Source organism: Miscanthus floridulus, chromosome 6, assembly GCF_019320115.1.
Source record: "Miscanthus floridulus cultivar M001 chromosome 6, ASM1932011v1, whole genome shotgun sequence".
Lineage (NCBI taxonomy): Eukaryota > Viridiplantae > Streptophyta > Magnoliopsida > Poales > Poaceae > Miscanthus > Miscanthus floridulus.
Window position 1 is genome coordinate 89,366,738 of NC_089585.1, and position 7,558 is coordinate 89,374,295.

The 7,558-nt window shown below is 45.0% G+C and overlaps 1 long non-coding RNA gene across 7 annotated transcripts; it reads right to left on the reverse strand.

The window, feature by feature from the left end:
- Positions 1–366: 366 nt before the first annotated feature.
- LOC136458581 (uncharacterized) lies at positions 367–4,308 on the reverse strand. 7 transcript variants are annotated; one of them, XR_010760020.1, is made up of 5 exons: positions 3,844–4,308; positions 3,013–3,248; positions 2,654–2,928; positions 2,247–2,506; positions 367–850 (listed from the first exon to the last, which is right to left on the reverse strand). It is a non-coding gene; the product is annotated as an uncharacterized lncRNA (long non-coding RNA). The 7 variants fall into 7 exon arrangements; XR_010760017.1 differs by having other exon boundaries at positions 2,247–2,300; positions 2,387–2,928; XR_010760021.1 differs by having other exon boundaries at positions 2,247–2,315; positions 2,387–2,928.
- Positions 4,309–7,558: the final 3,250 nt, after the last annotated feature.

The following is a 7,558-nucleotide window of genomic DNA, read 5'->3' on the forward strand; positions in this document are numbered from 1 at the left end:
GGATCTGTTGTCGCAGGTGCTGGGGTGGTCGACGCAGAATCAATCTGCACCGGCTCAATAAGCTCTTCGTCTCCGTAAGCGTTGATGATCCAGGAGATCGATCCGACCGTAAAGATCTGGTCAGGCTGTGAGAGAAACGAAGAGCCTGTAAAACGTACCATCTTGTTCGACATAAAAACAGCACGCACACCTCGACCTGGCGCGCTAACTATCGATAAAATATCATCAGCAGTCCTCCGAGGGGTATCCCACAAAGGTAGATTGATCGTCAGAGATACGTGTAATCGAGAACAAAAAGACAACAGAGACACAAGAGTTAGACAAGTTCAGATCGTCAGCACGACGTAATACCCTACTCCTATGGTCTGTTGAATTGTATTAGCTTCATATGATATTGCCTGTGTTTTGAGGGGTCCCTGCTCGCCTTATATAGTGTGAGAGGCAGGGTTACAAGTCGGTTAGATATAGAAGATAACCGAAAAGTAATAACAGATTACATGAATCATGAGATAAAGCTTATCCTAACAGATCTCGTAGTACCTTCAAGATATCTTCTCGGTGTCTTGCGGGACACGCCGAGCAACGTAGTGCTCCGCAAGGCTTCGTCTTGTGGGCTGAACCACCCCTAGGGGCGCAGCCTATGTGGTCTGCCGTGAGTATCCAGGGTCGTACCCCCACACCGAGCTACCAGTAAGAAAATGGCGTCACCCTCCTTTTCGGTGTTAGTTGCACTAATAAACTTGTTATAATTCTCATACACTACCATCTATAAATCTGTGTCTAGGTTCTTGATCTCAGCAGGCATCTTCACATGCCCTTGTAGAAGACCTTCCAGACTCGATTGTTGCACCTGAAAACCATGTAAGTAGTGAGCATCCTACTCTTAGTTATCGGGACTAATAAACTAAACATGTTATTATGTCATACTAATTTACGCTTTCAACAAAGGCTATTTCACTAGCAAATAGCATATTTGGGTATATAGTTTGGGCCCCAAAAAATCTAGCCAATTTTCAGTAAAGGCCTACGTTTAAATGTTTGGGAAGCCATTCAAGTGAAAATGGCAAGACATGCAACAATTATATGCAGAAAAAAGTCATTTGAATGATAGGTCATGCTAAACTTCATATAATCAGAATGCCAGTAAACTATGTACTGAACATAGAAAGTGATAATGTAAAAAGGGAATACTTGTGTAAACTATGTACCATAAGCAAATTATATAAGTGAATTGAAACTATAAAAAGGTAATACTACTGCAACAAGTAGTCTAACTCTATGACAATAAATTTAATCTTCCCGATTCACATCATTCATGTGTCTGATCCCAGATTCCAAGGATACTTATGCAGTATAACTAAAATATGTTGCATGGAAATCTCCTAGTTAAAATAAATTTTATTGAGTATTTAATTAATAAACAATCTATGCATGCATGCAAAAGTCAATATTATAGTTACGCAACAAGCACACTACGTAAAATACTGATAGAAGTGCTCTAAGTAAAATGAACAACCATGAACCATAATTTAAATATTTTCCTAAGGTCACCTAGGCATCACCTTCAACTAGTTACAGGCACCCTACAGGTCAAACATAAGCACATCTAGAAAGTGAACAACAACCCTGACTAGAAGAAGCCAGTGGTCAAGCCACAACTTGCATACCTAAACGCACACTGGCACCATTTTCTCTTGTGATCTACACCATCCAAGTAAGTACAAGATGGCTTAGGATTAACCAATTTTTTTCCTAGCTATAGCACTTGAGGTGCACAGACACAGAATGCAACATTCGTGCAAGACCGACCATACTGTTGAAAAAAACCCCAACATTTCCACCTCGAAATGCCCAAAACAATAAAATAGTGAGATCAATTATGTTTTCCAGTAGAAAGCTCAGTCTATTCTAGCTAGATAGGTAAGTCAAATGAGTCGTCAGGACAACCACCATGAATATGTGGTGTTCAAGATTCTTGGTGATGATATGATATTATAAATATATATACATGGAATCTGGTTTGGTAGGTTCATTGCCGAAAATAGTTTTCGCAAATGCCCCACCCTCCATCAGAGCAACTGGTGTCAGGTTGACCCTATTGATAACATCTCCCACAGCCCAAATGGAATCAAATAAGGTACGAGAATACTCATCAACCTAGCACAAAATTGTTGCAAAAGCACCAAAGATTATAGAGCGACAAACAAAATGTGATAAATTTGGCACCAGTTATTGTAACAACCTACCAATATCGCACCGTTCTTATCCATTTAGACCCCCACCTGTTCCAGTCCAAGGTTCTACAAGGATTGAAACTATGTCAGGAATTAGAATATGAGTCAATATGTGTAAAATCTCAAGAACTGCAAGTGCTCTGTGTTACTACCTTTGTATTTGGTCTGCAACCTGTTGCAAACATACATGTGAGAACCCACCAAAAATTTCTTTATTGGTCTTCAGAGATACAGACCAGCATTTGATTTAGTTATAGCTTGGGGGGTCTATTCTGTATGAAATGTGATGCCATTAAAGACTTTTGTTCAGCGACAAAATCTCTAACATGTGCATCCAAAACAGGACAAAAAATAAACAAAGAAGCAACACATTTTATCTATTACCAACGCTATCTTTGCTCTTCTAAATATATGCTCACCTCTTCATAAAATCCTCTTAAAACTTTCTGCTACCGAATAAACACATGGACCTCACTTTTAAGCCATTGAAAATGGCAGCAAACTCCAAAGCAATATACCCACCTCCCACTATTGCAATTTTCTCGGGTTTTGAAGGCAAATCCAGTGTGGCATACGAATGTATAACATGCTCTATACCAGGGAATATCTGCATCGATGGTCGGCCCCCAACACCTAGTATGTGCTTAGCAGTGTAGAGCTTACCATTCACACTGACAGTATGAGGATCTACTATCTGTATTAAGAAAAAGAATACATAAGGAAACACACCTTTTTATACAGTATTCATTTCAGAGAACAGTCTTATCCAAAATATAACCTGATATACAAACATCACCCAACCTTTATCCACAGTTTTCGATCAGAGTGACTCCTGCATTGGTTAAAATATTCCTGTAAATGCCAACTAGGTGCTGCAACTCTGCATTTTTATTGGCTATGAGAGTGCTCCAATCATGCTTTCGATCAGTCCCGTATGTCCATCCAAAGCCACGATACTCTTCAAACTCGTGAGAGTATTTGGATCCATACACCAGCAATTTCTTTGGAACACATCTACGAAGCACGCATCCATGGTGCGAAAAAAAGTTATTATGCTATACAATCAAAAGTCAACAACTAAAGCATATTTCAAGGCTAAAAACTGCTAAGTACTAAGCGGATTTCATGAATAGACAGGCTAAAGCATATTAGTTTGGAATATAAATCAATAGCAAACACAGAATAGATAGGCTAAAGGATATTCATAGAAAGATGTCTTCCCATCTTGCCGGTAAAAGTTTAGGCCGGTTTTATTAGATTTGAATATAATTTATTTATTTATCAAAAAATGGGACTCTGAGCAGAACCAGGGAAAGTATCATTAGATTTTTTCCTATCTGAGTCTGAACTCCGTAGCCTGAGCAGACCAGCAGAGGCAGCAGCAGCAGGTCAGAAACGCAATACGCCCCAGCCCCCAACCGCACAACCCCTGGCTCCTCCCGCCGCCGCCAAGGCACGCCGGGATGCCGAAGCCAGTGGCCTCCCATCGTCTCCCTCCTCTCGCAGCGCAACGGTGGCCACCAATGGATGCAGTACGGCTCGCACGCAGGCCCAGCGGGAGCAGAGGGGCGAAAAGCGGGGAAGGGCTGGCGGACGAGGCGGCGCGTACCTGGAGGAGCTAGAGTCGTCGGAGGCCATCGTCGGTGACAACGTCGACGTCCTGCACCGGTGCGGTCGGCAGTCGCGTCGTAGTAGGGTTTGGATCCTTCCTCCCGGTCTTGTTTGCAGCAGCTGGATGTCGACGGGTGGCGGATTCGTCGGGGCCCCTCGCTCCTTAGCCCTCAACCAGCTTGAATCCGCCTCGAAGCGAGGCAGCACTGATGAATTCGCCCTAAATCGAGGCCGCGCTGACTACAACAGACCTTCACCTCCACGTCCACGGGGGCTGCACCGGCGTCGACGACGCTTCTGCCTCCATGTCGACGGGGGAGGTCAGCGGGTGCCACCTCAAATCGAAGCCGGACCACGACACGGAGCTTCCACCTTCGCCTCGAAGAAGATGAATCGAATGCGTCGAGCAGGGAGAAGGGGGAAAAGGAACGGCTCACTGTTTTGATTTTTTTTTAAATGGCCCATCGTGGCCCAATGTTACCGAGTTAGGACAAAGCGCGACAAAAATGACAGGAATGGAAGGACACCGGACAGCTGCTGGAAAAGGGAACCGTGCGTCGTGAGCTCACGGCCAGTATGTTTCTCTGAAAATAGCCAACATAAAATATGTATATTTGCAATTTTCAAAGAACAACATCTCTAAATTGCCCAGCATAATGCGGCTACCCCAACCATAATATATTTATTGGCCCTGTTCGCTTCTCTTATCATCCGTCTTTTTCAGCTTGTTTTTTCAGCCGAAACAATATTTTTCTCTCACAACAAATCAACCGGAACAATGTTTCGGCTTGTTTTTTCAGTGAAACGAATGGGGCCATTCTATTTTAAATCAAAATTTGATAACCAACTCCCTAACATGTGGGATACAGAGCTGGGAGGGGTTAAACCAGTAGCTATATAGACAGTCTTCCATATTGTCTTGCCACGATGACAACCAAAGAAAAGATATTTAATAGTTTCATTATCGTTACAGAAACAACACTATTGATTGTCTTTCCAATTCCTTAGTTAGGTTATCCCCTGCTTGATATACTAAAGAAAAATCTTGATTTTTAGAGAAAACTTTAACTTCCAAATCAATTTACGAGAGAAAGACATATTCTGATTCATCATGTGAAGATACACAGCTTCTGCGGGGTGACCGGACGCTTCGGTCATGTTGATCGGACGCTCCGGTCAGTTCAACCCGCGAACTAGTGGAAATGTGTTGACTGGACGCTGGCAGGGTCCGGTCACCACTGACCGGACGCGTCCGGTCGCATGAAACCCTCACTGGATGCTTACTGGACTCGACCGGACGCTGAACCCTCAGGGTCCGGTCACAGATTCCCTTATCTGGAACCTTACTAGAGCCGACCAGACGCTGCCTCTCAGCGTCCGGTCACTTGACCTCTCTAGCGTCCGGTCGCACCGAATACAGTCTACTGATCAAATGAACTGACCGGACCCTGCAGCCAGCGTTCGGTCAGCATTTGACCCTCCATTCACTTCCAACTTTCGATCATACGTGAATGAAGTTTGCTCCAAATGATCTTAGGCATTCATAGGAGCTACCTAGAGCTAGTTTTAACAAGTGTGCACCACACCTAACTCACTAGACTCAACTAGGTCAAGCTACCCGTTCATACCCCCCTTAATAGTACGGCCAAAGGAAAAACAAAGTCCTAAACTACTCTAAGTGTCACTCCAATTCCAATCGACACTTAGAACTAGTTATCCTTAACCTTGTCGTCCATCCTTTGAAAACCGAAACAATTTCCATCATAGGGGCATGATCACCTTGATTGCCCAATCGGTCTCTATTACCATGACCTAACTTAATTGCCTCTGTAAAAGACACGTTAGTCATAGTAATCTTATATTGACATTAATCACTGAAATCCAACTAGGGGCCTAGATGCTTTCAATCTCCCCCTTTTTGGTGATTGATGACAATACCACCTCGAGTATGTGAAAGAGTGAGGTTTTTGACGGGCTTGGTTCATATAAGCTTTTGTCAATAAGAACAAAAGAGTCAGTCAAGCTTATATGACCCAAGCCAACACAATGTACTCAAAGGATATGAATTAAGCATGAGTACAAATAACAAAGCTCATTTGCATCGGAGTATAAACACAGAAGCAAAGGCAAATGAGCAATACACAAGTGATATGACATATAAATAATGCAAAGTAGAGAGCACACATGTCATATATCACAATCACGTAGATAGCACTATCACATATATATAATAGTATGCATGAAAGTAAACACATGAATGCATAAGTAATAGTGTATCACACAAATAAAACTCCAAATGTATATAATAAGCTAATACTAGATAACTAGCTCCCCCTAAATCTCGCTCCCCCTGAGTCTACATACTTGAACCCTCTCCCCCTTTGGCGTCAAACACCAAAACCTAAGGGTCGGTCAGCGGGGCTGCAGCGGACGAGCCGGGCGCTGAAGTACGTGGAGCAAGATGAAATTGGGCACCATCATCATCTGACCCGGAGCTCTGAACTGACTGACCCTCTGTGGCTGGCAATGTCTCTGAAGCCGTCTGGGTCTGAGCTGGGGCAGGTGCTACCTGTGATGCTGCTAGGACGTCTGTCGTAGGATCTGACGAGGCGACAGACGAGGGGAGCCTCTGAGTAGTCACTGCGACTAGGGCTGCTATAGAAGGACCAGCAGTATGCATATGTGGCGGAGTAGGCATGCCGGTCAACTCGCTGAAGGATGCTCCAAGACTCCTGGAGACTGATGTGTCAGGCACAAATAGCGAGGATGACTGCTCCGGTGAGAAGCCCGTGTGATATGGAGTGAACTACGGGGCAACCACTGGTGAGGACAACCACTGGGACACCTGAACTGTAGGTGAAGCAAATGGAGCTAGAGGCTGTCCTTGACTCTGAAGCCCGCTGGGCTATACTGCTGGAGTCGTCGAAGTGGTAGCAGGCTGAGCAAGCTGGGGTGAAGGCTATGGCTATGGGGCCCCAAGTGCTATGGCTATGGGGCCCCAAGTGCTATGACGACATGCTGCATAAATCCCATGAGCTGCTGCTGTATAAGTAATTGCTGGTGTTGAAGGAGCTGCTGCTGCCGCTGGAACTCGTCCTGACGAGCCTGAAACTGTGCAAAGTTGGCAGCTTTCTCCTGAGCCTGTCGTGCCTGCTCCCGCTGCATCCGCTCAAGAATGGCAATCAATGTGGGGTCCGTCTGCGGTGCAGGTGGTGCTGAGCTGGAACTGCCGGCCTCTGCATCATGTCTGCATGGAGGCATCTGAGGTATCGGCTGATAGTCATCATCCGAGCTATCACTAGACTTGGTCATCCCCTGCTATGCCTCAAGCTCCTCCTCCTCTATAGCGGCTATGCCTCTAATGATTTCGTCCTGCTGAGCTGCTGACTTGGGAACATCTGGACGACAACTGGGCTGAGCGGGTGCCTATGGAGTGCTGTGCCTGATCCTCTGTGCCATGTTATATGCTGGAAACTCTGTGGTGGCACCCCTATACTCGGCAACCATCTCAGGGGTCCTGACCTGCACAGACTTGAGCATCAAGAATGTGATCCAATGTGCATAAGGAAGCTGTCTGCGACCCTTGAAGCCCTTAGCAATAGTATCCTCCATCTCTGATAGAAGGAGGTCCCAAATATCGAACACGGTTTGCTGCATCAGGGCGTTGAGGAGCCTGAGCTGTAAGCGAGTCAGACCCTCCCTATATCCCAACC